The 25,351-nt window shown below is 41.9% G+C and overlaps 1 long non-coding RNA gene across 1 annotated transcript in view; it reads left to right on the top strand.

The window, feature by feature from the left end:
• The window catches only part of LOC117434760 (uncharacterized), a 53,643-nt gene that overhangs the window by 7,048 nt on the left and 21,244 nt on the right, over positions 1–25,351 (top strand). Inside the window, exon 2 of the long non-coding RNA XR_009309176.1 lies at positions 639–749. This is a non-coding gene — a long non-coding RNA (uncharacterized LOC117434760). The remainder of the gene's footprint in view (positions 1–638; positions 750–25,351) is intronic.

Genomic DNA, 25,351 nt, shown 5'->3' with positions numbered 1-25,351 from the left:
CATTTGCGTGTACAGTAAAACTATGTGAAAGTACTGCCCAAAGTCTCGGAAACGCGGTGTTGAAATTGAAGGTAAAGCCCCTCTCGAGATTTGAAATGGTGGGATATGTATATCTGCGATTTGTAATCTCTATGTGTATTCCGAATTCTGCAAGCTTTTAAGACTTTCTATCATTCCAGGAAGTACCAGCTGTGTAGCTACATTTCATTTGCTTACTGTTAATATAATAGCACGCATGTACTCTGCTTGTACAGTGTACTGACGAGATCTGGGTCTGGAAAGATGAACCAGATTAAATCGAGTACCCCGTCGTTTGCACTCTGAAAATCCGTTTTGCAAACAAAACTTCCACGGGTTATGATAACGTGCCATTAGTCTACTTTTCTTGTCAGGGACACGGGTCCAATGTTAGGAAGCTTATTTGTTTAGAATTAATTTTTTACTGGGTGTCAAATTTCGCTCACATTGATTCTCCGGTGTCTCAGAAGTCATTCATAAAAGTCCCCAGCACGGGCTCTGAAACGTGTTATGGTAGCTGAATGTGTGTTTGCTGCTTTTTTGAGTGATCTGTTGCACACAGTTAGTTAGATGTCTTGTCACTTTAACTTTAACACTTTTGAATGTTCTTTTTCCTCCAGGCGGAGGAGCTCCTTCTCGTCCGTGCCACTGCTGATTGGTGCGTAAAAAGCACCGACGTAGTGGTCGTGCTTGAAACGGCATCAGATACAACGGTTACAAGCTAGGCACAAGTAAGAGAAGTTTTTTTTTATTTTTTTATTTTTTGTGGAAAATGTAAAAGTGTTCAGTGAATTACATTACTGACTAAACTCAGTTTTATTAAAAAACAAGAAGAAGACGAGGACTGACAAGATATACTTTAGTTTTATATATTTACGCATTTGTAATAGTCGCTGAATAGCTTGGTTACTTTTCTAGTAGGTCTCTTATGAGTACTTTGCTGGAGTTTTTACTTCACGTTAATGTTGGGCTTTGCTTTACTTTCCAGTGTCATAGCTGTTTATGTTAATTGGGGTAAAAACACTGTATCTAATGTAAACGCGATTCAATAAAAAAATAAATAAATAAATAAATAAATAATTGAATTGAGTAAATATAAAAAAATGTAACATTTTAATAATGTCAAATACTAATAGACTAAGAAAATACAAGTAAATACCACCCCTCCTCCTTTCATAAAAACATACCTGCATCACACTTTTCCTGTGGTATGAAGAAATCAGGATTCCAATGAACATATCGATATAAAGAACAGCAACATAGAAGGAGATCAGTATTATTATTATTATTATTATTATTATTATTTATTTCTTAGCAGACGCCCTTATCCAGAGCGACTTACAATCGTAGGCAAAAACATTTCAAGCGTTACAATACAAGTAATACAATAAGAGCAAGAAATACAATAACTTTTGTTCAAGTAAAGTACAAGTTTGACAAACCACAATTCAATAATACAGCAGGTAATAGTGATAGTTACATCAGGATATGATTAAATACAAAGTACTACAGGTTAAAAACTTGGCAGATTACAGTATTCTGAAGTACAGGATTAAATGCAGTAAAATAGGGGCTGATAAGAGCAAAATAAAGCACATTTACATGAAGGGTGATAGTGTCCCAGGATACAAACAGAGGAGTTCTACAGGTGCTCTTTGAAGAGGTGAGTCTTAAGGAGGCGCCGGAATGTGGTCAGGGACTGGGCAGTCCTGACATCTGTAGGAAGGTCATTCCACCACTGCGGAGCAAGGGTGGAGAAGGAGCGGGCTTTGGAGGCAGGGGAGCGTAGCGGTGGTAGAGCTAGTCTTCTAGTGCAGGCGGAGCGGAGAGGTCGAGTGGGGGTGTAGGGAGAGATGAGGGTCTGGAGGTAGCTGGGTGCAGACTGGTCAAGGCATCTGTAGGCTAGTACAAGAGTCTTGAACTGGATGCGAGCGGTGATCGGGAGCCAGTGGAGCGAGCGGAGTAGTGGAGTAGCGTGGGCGAAGCGAGGCAGAGAGAACACTAGGCGGGCAGCAGAGTTCTGGATGAGCTGGAGCGGACGGGTGGCGGACGCAGGGAGGCCAGCCAGGAGGGAGTTGCAGTAGTCTAGGCGGACCTGGAGCTGGGCAGTATGGGTTAAACATACCACAGAAACTGTTGTTTTAAGCAGACAACACAAAGAGGGCAGTTATTTCATTTATGAACTCCTGTTTCTTGAAAGGAGAACATTCCACAAACAACTTGAGAGACCATAACACCCCAAACCACTTCATTGTTTTGGTTCTACTTTTGAAAACTGACACTTTCTCCTTTAAAACACAGGAGTTAATTAAAGACTGGAGTAAAAGGTTTGATAAACAGGCCCCTGTGTATTCCTTAATCCAGCAGATTGGGCCATATTTTCAAAGTGTTTATTCCAGTCTTTACAGTAATTAACTTTTAGCTTTTGAAAGAGATAACGTGGCTGTTAATTTGACAAAACTAGTAAATAAAAATAAATAAAAAAAACAACCAAAAGCGATAATCTGTGTTCTTTTCAGAAAACTCAAGGTGTCTGTTTCTCATTTTTGTAACATTAACATAATTTTCTATCCTTTTATGGCCCATAGTGTGTTCATTTGATCTCACTAAAATGGGGAGGACACATTCACTATGTAATTCTGATATAAGCAGGGAGTAGTTCTTATGCTCACTGTAGTTGTCTTTTTCAATAGCAGTCTAGAACATCTTAATGGATATTAAACTGTGTTTAATTCATGAAAACAAATGTGAACTTAAAGCTAAGGCTTTGGTTAGATCAGATCGGAGTGCCAAATTCTAGGCTAAGAAGGGTTTTGTTTTCACAATGCAAATTATATCTCATAAGGGTTACCACTGAGTTTAAATGACTAATAGCTGGTAAGAAATATTTAGGCTAATTGAATAAATGCACCGTTGTTTTGTAAATGTTTGCACGAATTAAACAAAGCAAATGCTGAATAGTATTACAGCACTACAACCAACTAACCAGTTTGCTATTAGAGCCTGGCACTTTATCTGCTCTGTGCAATGCTGTAATCTCACTTTCCATCAGAGCATTTCAAATAAAGAAAACCAATGGAAATATATAGGGCTGGTGCAGAGTTAAAACTACCTAACATAGTCAAACAATATTTGTTTTGTTTTTTCAACACCCTCTTCATGTAATTAAACCTGCAAGTAAGAGGTGGAGGAAGGGGATGGACACATTTGCGATTTATGTTTTTCATTACTTATCTGTAATGAACTTTATTAAAAACAAAACTATGTAGTTTTCAAAATCTGTGCATTTACCATCTTTATAAGCAGATGGGTTTTTACTACAGTTTTTTAATTTACAATAAAAATATTATTTTTAACAAAATATATATGTGTGTGGGTGTGGGGGTGGGGTGGAGTTGTGTTATATATTTGGAAGACCTGGGTAAATAATAAACAATACCAAAATTACATTACAAAATGCATTGTATGACTGTATACGATTTTAACCCTAAAATTCAGGCCCTGTTTGGTTTAAAAGAGACAGAGAGAGAAAAAGAAAGAGAGAAAGAGAGAGCGAGAGAAAAAAGAGAGAGAGACTGCTTTTAACAAAATGACGGAACCTATGAAATTAGATGTCCTGTTCAAAATCTAAATTTGCATTACCGAAGTGTTGCCTTTGAGATTATATCAGTATTTGAAGCTTATTTTATTGTAAAATGCTAGAACAAACAAGACAAGAAAAATAGAGGAGTTATTCAACTAAAAACGAAATTAAATGTAAATACAGTTTATTTTGTTGGGAAAATCAAGATGAAGAAAAATAGCTCAACAATAGCCTGTATCTTTTGGAGGTGCACCACAAGCTGCTACGGTTGCACATACAAAACAACTTGAAAACTGTTTAGTTTAGTTTAGATTATTCAATGCACCCGCAGGGCCAGCACAGGCACATCTCAACAGTGGGAGCTAATATAAAGATAGAACATGCATCTTGTTACACATTGGTACCCCCTGTAGTCAAACCAAAAGGAACAGGTCTGTGCATTGTGTGAGTGAGTGCAGTAAAGCCATACTTCCTGCCATGCTGATTGGGAATGAATTTCCTATCTGTAGAACTCTAAGGTGCCCTTTCCCTCCTCTGAAATAAAAACGGATGGGCGACCCCACCCCCTCCCAATAAAGCAACCGTGAGGCAGAGAATGTCTCCCCATCTACATGTAGACATAAACTCAAAAAGCAAAATAGTCAAACTCACCACATTCATCTTGTCCTGCCCAGAAATTAACACTTTGTACAAATATATCTCAAGCTATAAAATATGCTAAAGCTGGAGCAATAATGTCACAAGATTAGGGCCTTGTAGTTTTTAACGACACTGTCCTTTTGGACCAAGAAAGGAAAGCTTCTTAAAGATAAAATTCAATTTCATTGCAGACTTTAGGACACAGTAATGTACATGACAAGGAAATACTCTGTTGTTAACGACAAAACATTTTCACATGTTGTATGACGTGAATAATTCATAAATGGCAACAGCGTGATTGGTAAATTTAGTTTCCCTTTAATGACTTACTATTAATTAATAAGGCTTATCTTTTTCAAAGCTATCATTTAATGAGTTAGAAGGAAAAAAAACTGGATAGCCACTCTTTCCCTTTTCATTGCTCTGCTGCATTTCTGTACTTGAATATAGTTTATTTGGGGAGTGGGGCTGGGTTCAATCTTGCTCGCTGCTCCACGGTCAAGCATTGCTCTAAATATTTTATTATACAAAGTCTCGGGTTATAATCAGTTAGAAGGCAACCAGCACCATATTTTTATTACACATTTAAACACAATTCATTTGAATTTATGAACATTTTAACGATACAGGTTTTTGATCGTTGTATCGTTATTTGTTTTACAAAGGAAAAAAACATTCCCAATAAAGTTACCGAACAACAAAGTCCATCTGTAGAGAAACACTGACATTTCAGAGGAGTCTTAAGCTGCTTCTTATGCATTTCTAATAGTTTCCTTTGTGAAGAATTTGGAGTAGACAGGTCTGAGGCTGTGGCCTGCAGTGTTTTTAGGAATCTTGGGTGTGATGAGGTCTGTCTGGACTAGCCGTGTCTTTCAGCAGCCTATGGATTGTGTGTTGCCTTTATAACACAAAAACAAAACATTTGCCTTCTTTTAATAAACATAGCAGTAGCACATGGCGTTTACTGTATCACATATTTTTGAAACTGTGCACTATTGTCATAAGTGATGTTCTTCAGTTTGAAGCAGATCAGATTCATAGTTAGGATAAAGGAGGGTTAATGTACGTGAATAGGAGCTTTCATCTTTTGGGTTCAGAGAGATTTTACTTTGCAGTTGCATGTAAACACCTTCAATACAAACAAAAGCAAAACCGTTGCTATTTCAAAATGATCATTTTAATTGTAGAAGTAGCCTAAATTGGACTAACACAAATTCAGATATTTCAAGAAAAGAGATGAGTAAAGTTTCAGCTACTGTAACCTGTGTTAAAATCTCAAATACAATAGATTCATTACTAAAACAGTAGAAAATAAATAGTTTTTGTGATGCAGATAGAATTTCATGTACAGTACAATTCCATATTTCCTAGATAGTTGAAGTCTATATGATTAATAAATATATCACGTTTAATTATACTGCTGATAAGAAAATAGGAAATACTGAGAATTTTGGTCCAAATTTCTATGAAAAAACAACAAAAATATGTATGTGGTTTATAATTTTTTGTAAGTGATATATGTATACCATAATTTGTGTTTTGAATACATTTAACATGTATATTTCAGATAGTTTGATCTATCAGTGTCTATTTTACTAAAGACATTTTAGATATTAATTTAATAACAAGCTTTTTTAGTTTGGAATATGGCAGGATATTTCAAATTGGAGATTCCTCACAAGCTTCTTTTAAAATTAAGCACATGTGTTCTGAATGAAGCTGTCATTTCTGTCTGTAATACATTGTCATTCATCACTTTGCACACAGAACAAAGCTGTTTGTGCCAGTTGCCAATGTGTTAATATTGAGGTTCCAGAACACTTCGACCAGAGAAGAATATTTACACGATTCAAATATATTTTCTTTTAGCGTTACTGGACATTTTCCACGTTTGAACTTGTGGACAAAGATGGACCTAGACGTCTATAGTGGCAGACTTGAAAGGAAGTTTATTTTTGTGAATGGAGAGACTGTCTCCCACACTTGAGTCTAGCTTAGACTTGCCATCCATAGAATAGATGCTCTGAACACAAGGTCCCACGCTGTGAATAGATCACTGACACACAGACTTTACAAGAGAATGTGTAGCCAGAAATATGCACAGAATCAGAAAGTACTCAGACACATGCATAAAATGTTGCATGATTTCAGAAAACTGTCAGGAATTTGTTTACAGAATTAATTAATTTAAAAAAAAACACACTGTGTACTGCAATATTAAAGTGATTAAACACAGCCAACCATTTTCCTGCATACTTAAAATGCAATTAACAAATATCTTAAAATACACTCTGGATTTTTTACCTAATATAGTTTAGATTATTCTGAAGCTGTATACATATAGTTAAATTATATATAATATGAATACATTTTAGCACATTCAGTAATATTACAAATTATCAATATTAATCAATACAAATGGGTAAGGCAGGAACCTAAATTGTAAATAAGCGACAGTAAAATAAAAAAAAAGCATTTTCAGTTTACAATACAGTTACCCAAAGAACACTGGGAATAAACTCAGGAAACAGCCTCCCCATCTATGACTAATAGGCACACTTAAAGTGCAACTTTAGTAGCGTGTCATGACATTTTCAATCTCTGTTAAGCTCAGTATGCCAAACTCAATGGCCCTCTTTCCAAATGGTGTTTCTCTTAAGAGCTAACATCTTACATTAAGCCAATGAGGAGGGACACATTCAAATCAGTCTTACCTTGAGACAACCTTTTTTGTCTGCAAACCTTTATAGACCTTACGTGGGAAGGCTTATTTACCGTGAGAATGTAATTTGTGCAAATGTCTTCTTTGTGTCTGACTATTCCTAACTGTCCTCCCTGGGGTCTGGGAGAGGATATTTGTGCAAATATTCTGAGTGAAAATGGAGTGAATTTCTTGTAGGACAAAATGTGGTGGAAAATGTATAATAATCTGCATAAAATAACTACAAATACACCTCCAATGCCTACTTTTTGAATGAATTTTTTTATCGAACACCAGAAACATTTTTGTAAATAGCATAAAATCAATTTCTGCTTAAGGCTGCATTTTAAACTATGTACATGAAAACAATTAAAGCTAGTGTAGTACCCATATCATCTCATTATAACATTTTACTAAGGAACAACCCTTGAAAAAATATTAGATGGTCTATCAGTTACTACAATACTTTGTGCTTAAGGAAGGGGCAATTTCCATGGGAAAAGAAAAATAAGTCCCACCTCTTTCTCACTCTATTTTGGTAGGACTTTCAGGTAGCTTGGGTTTTCCATGTAGTTTTCTTTTCGCCAGAGAAATTCTCCTTCCAAATGGAAATAACCTAATTATTATTAAAATACGGGACGGTATATGGTAATATTTTTACCTGAGTTCCAATTTGGCCTTGCGTGATGACTGATACCATGCAGCTTTCTTAAACTGGGTTTCCACAACCCTTTAGGTTGTGTTGAAGCAGCGCAAGTGCAGCCTGCCTCATTTGGCCGCCAAAAAAATGTAATAAAAAAATGTGGGAAAGAAAACAAAAACTGAGATAGTGTTACACAAATACAAACACAAAACAAACATTCCATAAGAAAGCACTGCGTGCTATCCTTGTATTATTTGCTAAACATTTTTTGACTGCATATTTGTAAACCTATTATACACGTACATATATAATATTGTAACAAAGCGGGCACTTATGTCAGGTTATACCCAGGAATGAGACAGACACACTGGATTTAAGCAGCCAGGCAGGGAGGCAGGCAGGCAGGCAGACAGGCAGCTCCTCAAATGGAAACATCCATTCTCGCTGTATAGACTGAAGGAACAAACCACTTACCCCACTCCTGCAGCCCCTATCTCTGCTGATGGTGACATAGCATAAATACAGAAATAACACACAACACTTTGCAATATAACAACAACAATCATAACGTTGGCCTACTGCCCTGTATCACCAACAAAGTCACTGAGTCCTTGGGGCGGGTAACGAGAACGCTGGCCGCAGCAAGGTGAGGGTTGTGTCCGTTGGGGACCCCAGTGTCTGTGGTTGATGCCGGAGGACCTGTGCTCTCCATGGACTCACATACCCCATCAGGCTCAGTACTGTCCAAAACAACCACCCATCCCCTGGTCTGAAGCTTTACCTGGTAGGTCACATCTGACAGCCACTCGATCACCCCGCACGGGCCCTCTCTATGGCTGGTCAGCTTCGGGCATAGTCCTTTCTTTCGCCAGGGGCAGTACACCCAAACCTGGATACCCCCGCCGAGCTAGGTACAGGCCATCCGTGGCCAGAACCCACAGCTTCTCTTCACTGGCATGGCTTCGAGTAGCCAATCGGTAGCGCAGGCCGATCTCTGGCTCGACCTTCCTGAACCGCTGGCTGAAAGCAGTGGCAAGCTCTTTAATGTCATAGGGGCCTGCCGGGTCGAGGTCAAGTAGGACCTGCAATGCCTGGCCCTCCAGCGACACTGCCAGCTGCCCAGCATTTTCTTCAGGGCCCCTTCCGCTGACCAGTTTTAATGGTGCTCCAGCCGGCTGGTCTCTCTCGAGCCAGTGCATCGTTGATTTACCCCCCCCCCTATAAGTTGTAAAGACGCACACTTCCTATAGTGTGTGGTGTGTGTGTAGTATGTGCGTGTCACGCCACATAAATCATGATGGCGGAGAGAGAGTAACGACTTTCTAAGCTGCGTGGAAACTCGGTCAGTGATGGTAGGGACAGATAAGCCTCAATTGTCTCTTGTTTAAGCCAAGGATTATTCTTTAATGTGTCCCTTTTCAGGCATGTTTAAAGGTTTGCTACTGCAGTGGAGGCGGGAGCAGCGGGTAGCTCCCTCTGGCGGTGGAGGCGGGAGACAGCGAGGCTTCTCCCAGTGGTGCTGGAGACAACAGTGCATCTCCCAGTGGCGCTGGAGACAGCAGAGCTTCTCCCAGTGATGCTGGAGACAGCAGGACTTCTTCCAATGGCACGGGAGACAGCGGGGCTTCTCCCTTCTTGGGCTCTGGATGCTTGGTCTCCCCCCTCTTCTGCTCTGGATGCTCAGGCTTCCCCCTCTTGGGTGCTGGACGCTCAGCCTCCCCCACGGGCTCTACACGCTCGGCCTCCCCCCCTTGGGTTCTGGACGCTCGGGCTCCCCTCTCTTTGGCGCTGGATGCTTGGACTTCCCCCTCTTGGGCACTGGGCGCTTGGACTTTCCCCTCTTGGGTGCTGGATTCTCGGGCTCCCCCCTCTTGGGCTCTGGACGCTCAGCCTCCCCCTCTTGGGCACTGGATGCTCGACCTCACCCCTCTTGGGCACTGGACGCTGTGCCTCCCCCCTCTTGGAAGCTGGATGCTCGGGCTCCCCCCTCTTGGGCGCTAGACGCTGTTGCTCCCCCCTCTTGGGCGCTGGATGCTGTGCCTCCCCCCTCTTGGGCTCTGGACGCTCAGCCTCCCCCCTCTTGGGCACTGGATGCTCGACCTCACCCCTCTTGGGCACTGGACGCTGTGCCTCCCTCTTCTTGGATGCTGGATGCTCGGGCTCCCCCCTCTTGGGCGCTGGACGCTGTTGCTCCCCCCTCTTTGGTGCTGGATGCTGTGCCTCCCCCCTCTTGGGCTCTGGACGCTCAGCCTCCCCCTCTTGGGCTCTGGACACTCAGCCTTCCCCCTCTTGGACACTGGATGCTCGACCTCCCCCCTCTTGGGCGCTGGACGCTGTGCCTCCCCCCTCTTGGGCGCTGGACGCTCAGCCTTCCCCCTCTTGGGCTCTGGACACTCGGCCTCCATCCTCTTGGGCGCTGGGTGTTCGGCCTCCCCCCTTTTGGGCGCTGGATGCTCTGCTTCCCCCTTCTTGGCCGCTGGACGCTGTACCTCCCCCCTCTTGGGCTCTGGATGCTCAGCCTCCCCCCTCTTGGGCACTGGATGCTCGACCTCACCCCTCTTGGGCGCTGGACGCTCGGGCCCCCCCCCCCTTGGGCTCGGGATGCTCAGCCTCCCCCCTCTTGGGTGCTGGATGCTCAGCCTCCCCCCTCTTGGGCGCTGGATGCTCTGCCTCCCCCACCTTGGGCTCTGGACACTCAGCATCCCCCCTCTTGGGCACTGGATGCTCTGCCTCCCCCATCTTGGGCTCTGGACGCTCAGCCTCCCCCTGTTGGGCTCTGGATGCTCAGCCTCCCCTCTCTTGGGCTCTGGACACTCAGCCTTCCTCCTGTTGGGCTTTGGATGCTAGGCCTCCCCCCTCTTAGCCGCTGGATGCTAGGCCTCCCCCCTCTTGGCCGCAGGATGCTATGTCTCCCCCCTCTCGGGGACTGGATGCTCTGGCTCCCCCCTCTTGGGCTCTGGATGCTTGGGCTCCCCCTCTCATGTGCTGGACGCTCAGCCTCCCCCTTCTTGGGTGCTGAATGCTCGGCCTCCCCCCTCTTGGGTGCTGGACACTCGGGCTCCCCTCCTCTCAGCAATGGCGTGGATGTGCCTATTGGCTGTGGAGCTGGAGTACACTTGACTCCTCCCAATGAGACTAGAGATAGTGGGGATTCTCCCACATCTGCAGCCAGGTAGTTGCCATGGCTGCGATGTCAAGGATGGATGCTAGGCGATGTCTTTGCTTCCAGGCTTCCCATTGCTCCCCATCTGTGGCCCACAGCATGTTGATGACCATTGGGAGGGCCTCCTTTGTGTTCACCCTATGGTCCATCAGCCAGTCCCATATCTCCCTCGACTCCGCTTTCATTTTTCTTTCTATAGTTTCATTTTTTATTTTTCTTTCCATTTTTCTTTTCATTGTTCAAAAAAAATAAACACAAAAAAAAAATTCTAAAGATCACCTCTCTTGGCCTGGGTATGTGGAGGTGCTGTTGTATCCAACTCTGGCACCATATGTGACAGCACGGATTGGTGGGTGTCGTCAGACCAGGAAGACACAGGTGAAGTATTGCGGGGTGATATACCAATGCGCTCGTATTTATTTAATAACCAAAAATAACAAACAAAACACAAGGAACCACATTCACCCTATTGTCCAGACACACTTCGATCACATTTTATTTCCTGTTTAAAATACAAGGATCTGTGCACAGCCTAGTACAGTGTTCTTCAATTGGTGGCCTGTGGGCCAAATCTGGCCTGTGAGAGCCTTCCGTCTGGCCCGTCAAGTGTCAGTTGTCCTTCATTCAAATGCTGGTTGCTAGGGTTGACAACTGGCCCCATAATTCAGGGGCACTTTAAGACAGGTCAGGTTTTTTAAATCACAAATGAATCGATTTTAAATCAACAGGTGAAGTTGGTGTGAATTGCGTGACAGCTTCAATAAGTGTGTTTAATTGTTTAATTGCGGTGGCGATTCTATCGGGAGAGCATCATAACAGGTATTAAAATCGTATTGCTTGAATTTTTTTATGGTAAACATTATCTATCAAAATAGTGCAATTCGTTGTTATAGAACATTTTGCACTCACCCTCACTCTTTATCATTTAACCTTGTGGTTACGTTTCTGTTTGTTTAATATTTCTTCCTACTTCACACAGTCCTGCGGCAATCAGACAAACACAGCAAATCAGCAAGCTGTATAGGTCTGATTGATGGAAACAATCCTCACAGGAAGTAATTCCCGCCCCCAGACAGATGTGTGCGTTTAGTAACTAGTTAGCAAAACATAAATTCCTTTAGCGACAGTTCACGCAATTCACACTGACTTTACATGTTCAATAAAATCAGTCCATTTGCGTTTAGAGAGGTGAATTTAAAAACCTTAGCTGCCGTCCAATAAGCAGTGAAATGGCTTATACTGTGATTTAATGCAAGCGCCGTTTTCAACTTTTGATGAGGACAGGCCAGCAACATCTTTTGCCAAGTTTGTGTTTCCAAAAAAAATTAATAAAAAAGCATTCACGGTCGGGTGTCAAAAATGCTGTTCTTGAGAATGATGCCACACTGACGAAAATGCTCCACTGGGCACAGAAAAACTACTGTATTAGCAAACATATCTGTTTGCTAGACCAAAACATAGTCGTGACTGGTTGATTAGTTATGCCTGAACTGTCAAGTGACGATTGATTAGTTTTGGACTGGAGAGAGCGAAAGAGAACAGGGATATAAGAGATTGAGCTAGAGAATTTGAGAAATGCACCCTTCGTTTAGTTTGAAGTATATATTTACAATTATAGTGCACTAAAATTTGTGAAATGAAAGCCACAAATTATTTTAAAAAACTACATTTTTTAAACTTCATGTTTACTTTGATATGTTCGACAAAAACGTGCTTGATTGTAAATTATATGAAAAATGTATTTCAATATGTAATTTTTCAGGATATGATACGCAGCATTTTATTTTTAAATTTATTTTTAGCTAATGCTAATTCTACAGATTTTTAGCTAACGCTAATAATACAGATTGTGTGGTAATTTAGATTTTTTTTTATGCTTTTATAAAAAGATAAACCACCATTGTTTTTATCTTTATTGGGGTTTCTAATGTCATTTTGAAAAAAAAAAAAAAAAAAATATATATATATATATATATATATATATATATATATATATATATATATATATATGAGTGTGTGTGTGTGTGTGTTTTTAAAAACATGTAAGTCTTGTTGTTGGAGAGGGGCTTCAGAGCTCAAAATGTGTTAAAGACAGCCCTCAGTAGACTCAATAGACTGGCACAGACTGAATACCTCCTTGTCATAAGAAGGGGTTTGATTATGAGAAGGCCCTGGCAAAGTTCAGACATGAAAAGTAAATCTTCTGCACAACAACAGCTGCAAAAAAGTGACTTGGGTAATGTAGGGACACTTTGTTTCTACCAGTTTTTTTTTATCCAGGCAATTTCAAAAGACATAATTCTTACTAACTGAATACTAAATGAAAACTTTGTTTTTACATTTTAATTTTTTCATTGTTCTATGGAAACACAAGGTCTGTAAATTGTTGGCATGTATAAAAATACTGTGGTTGTGTTGAGTTCTAAATCTTGACCACCTCACTAAAGAAAATGCCCAACAAAAATGTTGGGTGGGGGGGAAATTGACCCTCAACCAGTAAGTCCTAGAGAATTTCAAAAACTATGTTTGTTAACTAGCTAATGTGTGATTTATCAGTTTGATCCATCTGGTAAAATGACAAGTTGTAAGTGAAGTCATTTCTGAATTTCTTTTTCAAGTTCAAATTTGCTTCTGAAAGTGGTCCAAAATTCTCAGAATGCATCTGAGAGCCCAGAGCCCTCAGAATCCCGGCCTAAACATTGGTTTTGCCCCTGGAGTTTCAGTCAAAATGATTATAGGCCACGTTCACCCATGCTTCTGACAAAGAAAATGATTTGAATGTACTTTATGCGTGCCGCACAAAGTGGGGTGTAGCCCCCTCAGTTTTTAGTTCTGCCCACCCACCCCCCCCCCCCCCCCACCCTTAGCCCCCCCCCCCACCCTTAGCCCCCTGATCAGGGAGTCTGGTGCCACCACTGATCGATGTGCTTTCATTACTTAACTTGCATGCTTGCTGTGCAGTCATTTTTCAAAAACAAAGACGGTGCGAGCGAGTGTAAAGATTTTAGACTAAAAGAAACGAAATTAGATGTCCATTTTAATTTCACATTTTTAATAATATTCAGATTCATAGCATGCAGTTTTAATAGCATTACAGTGATACATATATTTGCTTTGTATTTGTATTATTAAATGGCAGTCAGAAATCGTATCATTGTAAGTGGTCACCCCCCCGATACGCACATCATGAGCACCCTGTGGCCCCCCAAGGTTTGGACATTGCCTTAACTGGCCCTCCAGACAGCCCTGCAGGAGGCACTGTGCCCCGATATGGGAAAACAAGAGAAAACAACACAGCATTAAAACTCTTTCACATGAAGTGAATGGGTGCAACACACAACGGTTAAAGCTTTCTTAAAGAGACAGTTCTTGTGTTTGTTTAGCTGCTCTGATTGTGAGACATTTCTGTTGTTGTCTGTAATGCAAACACACCAATACACACAGAACCCACTGTAATGCAAACACACCAATACACGCAGAACCCAACATAGCTCAGTGTTTGGCTTCTGTCCTTCTGTCCATTCTGTAAGAATGGGAATTTGCCTTTAGCCTTTTCCTTTGTTAATGATTGTTTCTCTTGGTGAATGCACCCTGTGACAGTGATGGCTGGTGGATGACGTCAGACCAGGGAAACAAAACCTCAAACAGGCAGGTACTCGGGTGAAAGCACAGTTGTGCCGTTTTTATTAACACAAAAATAAATTAAATATTTAAACAAAAACAATGCTCACAGAGCAAAGTAAAAGTTTAAACCAAAAACAAATCACGAACACAAAATCACCCCCACCTAAACAAATACGGTGCTGGGGCTTCCAACACTCGTAGCAATTGTTACCTTTCAATTTGAAGACGACCGCCAATGATACTTTTGGGATATGCCTGCTTGTCAGGTATTCGCTGAGCATTTTATATCAAAGCTGCCGATAGGCCCCTCCGTGGAGTGACATCCTTGGTCCCGCCTCACCGAGGTAATAAATAGTCACTGCACAGAGATATCAGTCTCTTTTGCCTTTCACAGACAGGTATTTAAGGTGGGTGAGTATTACTCTAACCTTTTCCAGTTGTGATTGACTCTTTAGAGCTCCTTCTTTGAGTTTTTTGTGAGTTCCCTTGCAATTAATTGCTGGAAGTAGGCTTGCCACTTCCCCGGAATCAAAAACTCGGAAACTGAGGGCTGAGCTAACGATATGCAACTGCGTTTCGATTGTAGGCTGCTTTCTAACCTCTGCAGCTTGCTGCATGTTCTTTACTATAATTTTCCTCTGCTTTTTGCAGCTGTAAAAAAAAAAAAAGATCTAGAAATGCGGACCAGATGAGGGATATTGCCGAGTTAAAGGGCCTCAAATACTCAAGCTGTTGAGCAGGTAGCAGTTCCCCCCTACGCCTGCCCCAGCTCTACCAGCGCCTGCCCCACAGCATACCCCAGCTTCGCCAGTGGTTGCTGCAGAGGCTGACCAACAGGACATGGTGATGAGCGAGGAGGAACAGGATGTGCTTTCCCTAGTGGCTTCCTGGGATGAGGAGTCCTTCTTGCGGATGGAGACTCAGGACCCAGACCTGACTCAGGTAACGGCCCCCAGCTCCAAGCTCGCCTCGGAGCCTGAGATTCCAGAGCCCTCGAGCTCGGTTCGGGCACTGATGGAAAGGGCCACCAACTTCCTCCAGGTACCCTGGAAGGCAAGTTCTGGGCTGAAGGCAGACTTCGACCCCCCAGCCTTTTCCAGCTTTCCCGGATTTTCTGGAGGAGGTCAAATCCTCTTGGCAACACCCGGCCTCAGCGCCCAGCGTGTCCAAGAGCGCAGCCGCACTTGCCTCCGGTGGACTCCACTATAGCGTTCCTAGTGCGAGCCCTCCTGTGGGAGGTCTGTCCAAGGATCCTGTATGCCCTAATGGCCAATGCAGGATCACAGAAGCTCACCTGAAAAAGGCGTATGCCGCGGAAGCACAGGTCACGCGCCTGACTAACACAGGAGGCCTTTTGATGGCCTACCTGGACGGCATGCTATGCTCGATTACCGTTCCCGAGCTGCTAGCTTCAGAGCTACGCGCAGTTTCGGGCACCTTGCTGCAGATTTCAGGGTTCCAAGGGCAAACCCTGGGCAGAAGCCTGGCGGGCTTAGTGGTAGTGCGCAGACAGCTCTGGCTGTCCCAAGCGAGGGTCCCGGATGCGGACAAGTCTGAATTACTAGATGCGCCTATCTCCCCTGGCCATACATTTGGACCAGCGGTAGAGGAGATCTTGCAACGCTGTCACAGAGAGTGAGAGGCGTCCCGGTAGGTGGCTACGATGCTCCCCTCCCATGCCTCGGCACTGGGAAGGGTGAGGCGTTGGCATACAGCAGTTTCCACGGTAACCTGGACTATCCTGGTCCCTATGGCACCACGGAGCGACCTGAGGCACCGCCTCCAGGCCTCCGTGGCAAGGAGCCAGCAGCAAGGACGGGGGAATGCTGGACGTGGGGCCCCAGCGCACCAGCGCCAAGGAGACAGTTCCAGCGGAAACGCTCTAGGCAGCCTCCAAGGCAGTCTCCGCCCCAGCCTCAGCAGCCCCAGCTCGCGGCCTCAGACCAACCGTTCGCACAACACCATCTGCACTACTGGTGCAGTTCCACCTCAGACTCCTGTATGCTCGCCACCATACACACTGGCTACGCACTGCAATTCCACTCGGGAGCTCCTCCCTTTTGAGGGATCACGGTCAAATCTGTGAACGACCCTCTCCAGGTCTTGACCCTCAAACAAGAGGTGGAAACGCAACTTCAAAAACAAGCTATCCGTCTCGTAGAACACACCTCTCAAAGAGAAAGGTTCTACTCAAGGTATTTCTTACCCAGAAAGTAGCATACTACATTCCCTCTGAAGTAGCACACTACATTACCTCTGAAGAGATCAAGCTGAAAAGACAACCCACCCCCCACCCACCCCAAAAAAATAAACAATACAGTCGGCGGCACCTAATCGTGATCATGATAATTGGGACTGCTGCTTAAATGGGATACATCTCTGGGAGACGTTTCTTCCCAATGCTATTTATGTTGTTTAATTGGAACGTCACTTTGTTTAATTGGGATGCAGTATTTTCAAATGATGAATGGAGATCGCTTTTCAGAGCAAGACAGGTCACGTAGCACAGTGCAGTGAATACGTAATTACGCTGTGATTTGCGTAACTTGCGTAAACCATGTTGAACTCTTGAAGTCTCCTGTGGTTTCTCAGGCTGCTGTTGCAAAGAAAGTTAGCGTGTAAATCAGAGGTGCGATTAATTTTGTTTAGGAATAAAAAAAAAAAACATTGACCATATTTTAAATTATGTATATAGCATTTAATCATAATGTGATGTGATTTCATTCTTTTTCTTTTCATTAAGAATAAAAAAAAATGTGCCTAAGGTTGTCTCAACTGCCTCTGGTTTAATCGGGACAGCCGCTTATTCGGGATATCCCGATAAAGTGGCTCTGACTGTACTACAGTACGTTGCATATAAGGAAGGCAAGTTTAAATGACTACATCAAAAAGAAGAATATAGATTTACAAAGTTCTACTGCGATCGTGGCATTAAATGTAGTCACAGGATCATTACATTTATTATGCAAACTCATTTGATAAAAGGAGTTTCTGCACCTGTCAAGAGGATTTCTTTATTATCACCTGGAATTGTTAAAAATGAGTAGCATATTTAATATTAAATAATGCTTTCTTTCAATTCAGAATAAAGCAGTGGGCACCAGAGCTCTAGGTATACTGTTTCATAATCTGCTTATATACTGCAGATACGAGATGTGTTGTTAAGGGTTGGTTCAGGTTTTCAGTATAAAGAACACCAAGTGGCAAAGGAAAATAACAAAGACAGCCGTAAATGAGTCAGCTACTTCTTTTGAATGAATTACAATGTCAGGTATCAGCGCATATGGACCTGCTTCCTTCTGCTGTCATCAGAACTCAAATCCAGTTCTGACTGGCCAGATCGAAAAGCCCATCACAATGCTGTCACATGAAAATCCCCCCCCCCCCCCCCCCCCCCATTACCAGAGCACTTTGAAATAACCAGGGTCATTTTATGAATATCGGTATGTAGCATTGAGTCGGGCATTTTCAAGCGGTCGTTATGCCTATTTTGTTATTAATCGTTCTAATACAATTTCCGAAATTTTGTTGATTTACGAAATAATGTTAATATCTTAACGAGCAGAGCTTCTTGCGACTATTTCTCTTGTTTGCGTGGGAATTTAAAAGCAAATCCGTGCTAATTGTCATAATTTATCAGGAGTTAATTTGCACATGGAAAAGGAGGGTTTTAATTAATGAACAACTATATAACTCACCTTGAAACAGACATTTAACAGAGCGCATCTGTGACACCGACGATACAGAGAGAGTGTACAGGACCAGGGTTAATTTCTTACAGACTACATTTGAGCCTTTTCTATACTTGTGGTTATGAATGAGATTTATTCACTTGTTTTAACCATTTGTTTGTTGTATTGCTAAAATGATATACTGTTATTTGCACCCAGTGTAATGTTACTACCAAGAAATTATCAATGCAACTGTAGCCTATCTGAAATCTGGATACATACATTATATGACAACTGACCTCTACTGTAGATTTTATTTGAATTATACAAATAAAAACCTAACAGTAAATCATGAAATCTTGGTTTAGAAAACAGCATATTAGATATTACAATAAAGTTTCCTTAGGTGACTGTGGATTTGCAATGCATCCTTGGCTTTTAACAGCTGTGTCTTATCCATACAAGAATGAAGAACAGGCATCAAGGACACACAGCGATGCACTAGGAATGTAATCGAGATCATTGACATGGATTTTGCCTAAATGTATTTGTAATGCTGTCAGACTATCCCCACACTTTATGTACAATGGACACTTTCACCTTCACACGTCTATATGCATATAAAATGTTTTTATAATACTGGAAGTGTTCGGTGGCTACTTCTAATCATGTTGAGTTTATCTATCGCAGAGGCGAGCAAAGAGTACCAGAGAAAATGCATGATTAGAGAAATTCACCGAACAATTAATTATAAACAAATTGTGTATTGGGTATGGAGTTCTATTGTAATGTTAAGCTTAATAACTATATAATAAATTGTTACGTACATGGTATACATGTATAATAACTAACAACTACAAACTCAAATGACACTTCAAACATATTTATTTAAAGCCTACAATTGTACATACTGAAATACATACAAAAGTAGTGTCCAAAAAATATATACATTTTTCTTTTTAACCAAAATAAGATTATAAAATGCACATTAAAAGAGTTTTTGTATATAGTAAGCTGTGGCAAAATATCCCCCCAAATGAATGAGGGGAAATGACTAGTGGGGTTTAAGTTTTTTTTTATTTATTTTTTAATCCGTGCCATTTGATTTTTACCCACATGCCAGATAATCGTAAATCTGCATTTTATATGTGAAGTGCTCTAAATAAATCTACATTTTGCATGACACAATGCACAATTTTAAACAAAGTTTACAAATTATACACAAAATAGATATTCCCATTATTTTTTATTTCCATTTGGCTGCTGGTCGCCCGTGGGAAAGCCGTCTCCCTGTACACTAGTAGTTTCCATAACAGCGAATTATGCTTCCATTAATTTTTCTTGATCTCATTAACATGCATTTTGATTAACGAGTTCCCCTTATCTAGTTGTTGAGACAGGAAGTGATGTAGATGACCTGTGACAATTAAGCTTTTTAACGAGAAATGCGTTCATTAACGACCTCATCGACTTTACTTCATCGAAGTTACCTCTACAAGTGTTACCTCTGACAAGTGTTTGTAGTTACTGTGTTGTTTTATTTTATTACTGACTGTAATTTGGTTTAAAAAATGTCAACAAGTGTTTATATCAATTGCCTTTTTCATAGCTGTGAAAAATATGTACTTTAAAGGAACATTTTAGTATGAACCAGTGGCGGCGGAAGATTTTTATGATTGAGGTGGCGAAGCTTCCTCTGTGCTATTTTTAGCGTTTCCACCAAAACACAATTCGTGACTTAATATTGAAAATAATTAGGTCCCTACCTAAATTGCGGCGAGATCTTTAAAAAATGCAGCTCAATTGCAGCCAAAGCATAAAAAATCGTAGAAATGTAGGTTAATTATGAAGGTAATTAAACAGCCATGAAAACAGCGTTTAATTTTCTTATTTCATAACAATACTGATCTGAAATGGCAGAATGGTGAAATAACTACCATTATTTTTGAATGGCAATTTTATATGCATGTATAAGTAGAAATGTTTTACAGTAAACCGCTCACAAAATCAAGTCCAGCAACGTTTCTAGACTGACCGTGCATTTACAGTATTTCACAGTAAATAATGTTGGAACACAAAAGCAAGCCCAGACATACCTGTATATTTACAGTTCACAGGCATTACATTTCAAACAAAAATGCTACATTTTTAAGATACTGCCAATCATGGTCTATAGCAATGACAAACCTTTTTTTTAAAACTGTTGCAGACTTTCTTTTTGTTTGAATTCCTGCTGTACTGTTCGTACAGGAACACATGTGATCAAGTGAGCATTCCCCAAGGAATGATAATGTCATATTCAACAACAGTTCTGCTGGGCACGTCAGAAAAAACATCCTTGAGCTCCTCAGTTAACCTACACAGATCTCTCTGCTGGTCTGGAAGTAACTGTTCCCCCATTGGAATGTTCTGTATGTTAGGGGCTTCTATACAGGGTCCAAAATCATCCTCTACCTCGCCTGGGGCTATAAATAAGGCCTCCCTTGCCTGCCAGGGCTTCAATAAATTGACATGGTAAATTTCCCTTTCATTGCGGCGATCGGACTGCTAAATTTCATAATTCACTTTCCAGTATACAGTTTGGATTCTGATGTGGGAAGAAGCAGCATTACCTTGTCTCCTGGTCGAAAGGTCAGAATACATGCATTTTGGTTGTAATGCTGCTGTTGCCAGTGCAGAGACGATTTTAGGTTGTCCTGGGCCAAAAGACCGACCAAATCCAGACGATCACGGAGTAGGAGCACATGCTGCACTACATTTTTGGATTAGCCTTTGTACTCCTCCCACCCCTCTCTCAACAGATTGAGGATGCCGCGAAGCTGCTGGCTGTACTGCTGTAACTTTGAGACAAGAAGTTAGTTCCATGATCAGTCAGTATCTCTTTGGCTATTGCAGCTGCACTAGTGGACCTCAATGGAATGGCCACCGAGTATCGCGTTGCATAATCTACCACCACTAATATATGCGTATACCCGGAGTCAGAAGGTAGCAAAGGCCCCACTATGTCCATTGCAATGCGCTCAAAGGTAGTGCAAATGGTTGGCAGTGGGACCAAAGGGGTGGGACGCACTCGACCCAGTGCTACTCGCCGGCAGTCTGGGCATATGGCTACATATTTCGACACTTCATTATAAAGCCCTACCCAATAAAATCTAGCCAATATGCTTTCTCTCATTTTATCAGTTCCATGGTGCCCCACAAAAGGGAAATCATGCACCAGCCTCATGACCTCGGGCCGACAAGACGGGGGAACCATCAGTTGTGTTACAGGCTGTCCTGTGCCCATGGCAGGGTTTACCCTATACAGTAATTGCCCCTTGCTAATGAATTGCTGATATACTAGTGCCCCAGCACCTTCAACATCCTTACCTTCAATAGACCGGACGTGCACCAGTGTGGGGTTGGAGGACTGGGAGGTCTGGTTCCCAGGTGAAGGAGAGGTGGTGGTGGAGGTGGCGCTGGTCCTCGGCTGCTCGGTGGGACAGGAGGGGTCAGCAGTCCAGTGCGGGCGGAGACCAGGGAGTCCTCGTAATCTTCCTCCAGTTTGACGGCGGTCTCCAGGTTGTGTGGGTTATGGCGCCGTATCCATCCTTGGGTCTCAGTGCCAATCACATGGCAGAATTGCTCCAGCACTATTGCCCATTTGCACCCCTGTCTTCTGGACTGGGCTAAGTCAGTGAACCATGTGGTCACATAACCTCTGGGCGACTAGTGTTTCCCCTGTGATATTAAGGAGTTGGAGGATGGCCTGCTTGACCAGGTCATACTGGCTAGTCTCCTAGTTTGTCATGGCCTGCCTCCCCGCTCAGTCAGGGGCCCAGCTGACTGGCCCGGTACTCCTTCAGCCATAACGCAGTGGTGGCCAACCGCTCAAAAGCATCCAAGTATGCCTCTGGGTCATCCTCCACCCTCATTATCCGCCGTCATCTTCTGCGCCCTTGCTTTAGGGGGTGCCATCTTGGGTCCTGCTGGTACGTGGGGTGCGTTCCTGAGTCCGACCCTCTCTATCAGCTTTGTATATATCTTCTCCCTCTGTCTCTCCTCCGTCTCCCGTCTCTGCTCCAGCGCTTGCAACGTGCGGTTAGCGTTGCGATGCCCATCCCACTGCTCACACCACCTGTGAACAAGTGGTTTGCAGTGTGCAGGTGCACTGCTCCAACAACAAACAAACAGAGTTCACGGTCCAGACAGTTTTTTTATTTTGTTTGCACAGTTTGGCACCATTAAATAATAACGCTGGCAACTACACAGCAATGTGTAGTTGCAGAGCTAAATAACACTGGGTTTCAGTCCCGAAACAATAATAAACAAAGGCAATGTATGTGCACGGCTCCGCGTCCTTTCGCGGTGCTCCCATGCTGGTGGTGAATACACAATTATCGTGACTGGTGCAGTATTTGTAATCCAGGTTGTGATGCTGGCTTGACAGAAACAGCTCCGGTTTGTTAGCCATCTAATAATTATAAATAGTTAATAACACAAATACAAAACTCTCACGGTTTATACTTTTTGTCCGTCCTTTACAGGCAACCATAACAAAGGAACAGATTGCATCTTCACATTCCCTAAAATCCCCTTAGTCACGCCCCCTCCGATAGCTAGTTCAATCACGTCTACTCCAGTCCATGACTGACACATCGCTTACCGTACTAGGGCGATGACTTCTGGTATTATGACTCTGCCCCCTTCCTGGATGGCCGGCTTCCGACTAACCCTGGAATGAACTGTGTTTCTTGTAAAACTGCACATTTAAGACCTATAACATTAACAGATGTCCGTGGTGGAGACAAAATATAGAATTGTTTTGTTAGCTACAATTACTTTAACTGTATTGACTGTATTATTCAGATGTCAACTGTTGAACCATTGCAAATTATCAAAGATAGCGAAGACAATCAAAGATATTAAACACACAGATGCACACTAGATTATTTCCTGTTTTATATCTCTAGTAGTTTCATATCATGTCAAGTTTCAGATTTGTATCATTCTGGGTGTGTTGAGTGGCTTCATAGAGAACACAAAACATACCCAAGAGTAGCAGGTCTTTAAGATCCACACTTTTATGGAGCAGCAGTGAAAAACAATGACAAATGAACTTTTCAGCTTGAGTTCAGCGGGCGCCTGGCCAGTGGTGTCCACTTCAGCATGATTACGAGAAACAGTCCTTGATGATTGTGCCTCTGTAACCTGTGGAATTGCCAGCTCCAATGCAAGGCTCCCTGTGCAATCCCCAGCCAAGACTGGCAACTTCTCAAAGCCAGGACGTAAAGCTGCAGCAGCATATTTTCATCTAATTGAGAGAGAGAGCAAATTCCAGGCTCAAGCTTTTCACAGACTTATTACAGAAACAACCTTTCATCTTGGGCTGTATCTCCTCAGCTAATCTGATTATTTAAAAGGGTCTGGAAAGAGTTTCAAACTGAACCCACAAAGAGCTTGGGAATTCCTGGAAAGTAGAAGTTGTTGATAAGTTGTTGATAGTCAGCTACAGGTTGTGTTTTTGGACACTTCATGGCCACATAACTTGTGTGTGAATGAATAGAGCATTTTAACAAATGTGTTAATTTCTAAAAAAATGTTATTGTATTTTATTTTATTATTATTATTATTATTATTTTATTTTTTAGTAGACGCCCTTATCCAGGGTGACTTACAATCGTAAGCAAATACATTTCAAGTATCACAGTACAAGTAATAATACAATTAAGAGCAAGATAAATACAATGACTTTGGTATTTATATTTGTTGTCACATTTCAACTTTTTTCTTTATTGAAAGTAGTGTACAATTCATGATCTGATTATTCAAATTAGTGTAATTCAGTTTGGTGTTGTATGTTTATTAAGAGGAGCTGCTAATAATTCTGGAGTCATGCACACTGAGATTGTCATGTATTACAGTTACTATTGTGTGGAGTACCAGTGGAAGCATGAACATGCACCCATATAAGCTCATAACGACAGAAATCCAGTATAACAAATGAGGGACACAAATGTTCAATTTATCTATAATCACACAATAATGTAAATGTTTTATTTATACAACATGGGTTGAGTTCCAGGGCTGAATAACTTTTTCATAATCAATGGTACATGGGGAATATCATACTTTATTTTCTATAGACTATACTTTTTAAGAATACTCCATGGAGATTCAAGGAGTTTTTTATTCCATTCGCTCCCTTTGGGGTCTCGTCTGGGTTATTCTCCCATTCCTTATTTGTGAAAACATTACAGTACTCCAGTCCTCTGTGTATACCAGCAACTATTACACATGATTATTCATGGGATCAGAAAATATTCCAATCGGTCATAATCCCAGCAATTCATACTTCCAACTTTGTTCTTCTGATATGATTATGGTAGTGCAATTTTACATTATTGACCTGGTATAGCACAATGTTTTGGCTGAGTTTTATCATTAACATCATGACAGGAGAAAGATTCATGTTTATAGAGAAAATGAAAGTGGGTAGTTATTTTATTAATTTGGGTTCCTAAACTTTATCGAGAGGAATGGTAGTTCCTCACGCCAAGTTACAGCAAAGCGTGAGAACTGCCAGTGACTATCTATACTGCATGGATAGTTCACGTGTTTTCAGGGTATTGGTGCTACAAAAGTAAATCAGCCAAAAGCACATTTCCACACTTAATTTGTAGTTCCCAACACTCTTACGTGAAATGTAGAAAAAAAAAGGAAATACCTGTCATACAGTAAGAGAACTAAGTTGCCAAAGGAAGGTAAAAATGTCCATCTCCTCCTTCTATTTCTTCAGAGGTATTTTTTTGCTGATTTTTGCAGACCCCAGGCACTTTTATCCACGCATATGTATATTACAGGACATCCAAATTTAATGACAACGCATTGTAGAGATCTCGGTTAACGCAGGCAGGCGCATCACACAGGGCGAGGCAAACCACACACAGGCGGAAGGTGGACCCGAACCTGGGACTTCTCACACTAAAACACGGTGCAGATACCACTGTACAAAAGAGCCGCCTCTGTTGCAAGGAGAGTATATCGGGCTCATGTCTCTGTGTGTGATTACGTCACCTGCCAGCCTTGCTGCTGCCTTCCCCCGTGCACGCTACAGTATTTTGTCAACATGGAAATATACTAGGGAACTAACTTATTATGATGCCTATATCATTTATATTACATGATTTATTTCAGTTTTAAAATGGAACATTTGCCTGCAAAAACATCTTTCTTTATATAAAAGGTCTAGTATATGTGGGATTTGAACCTACAACCTTCAGTTTGCAAACGTGTTGTGTTAACTGTCAGTGCTACACAATTAGTTGAG

Source organism: Acipenser ruthenus, chromosome 28 (genome assembly GCF_902713425.1).
Source record: "Acipenser ruthenus chromosome 28, fAciRut3.2 maternal haplotype, whole genome shotgun sequence".
NCBI classification, from domain to species: Eukaryota; Metazoa; Chordata; class Actinopteri; order Acipenseriformes; family Acipenseridae; genus Acipenser; species Acipenser ruthenus.
Note: the sequence above shows the minus strand (reverse complement) of the source record. Positions and strands in the feature narration are given on the sequence as shown.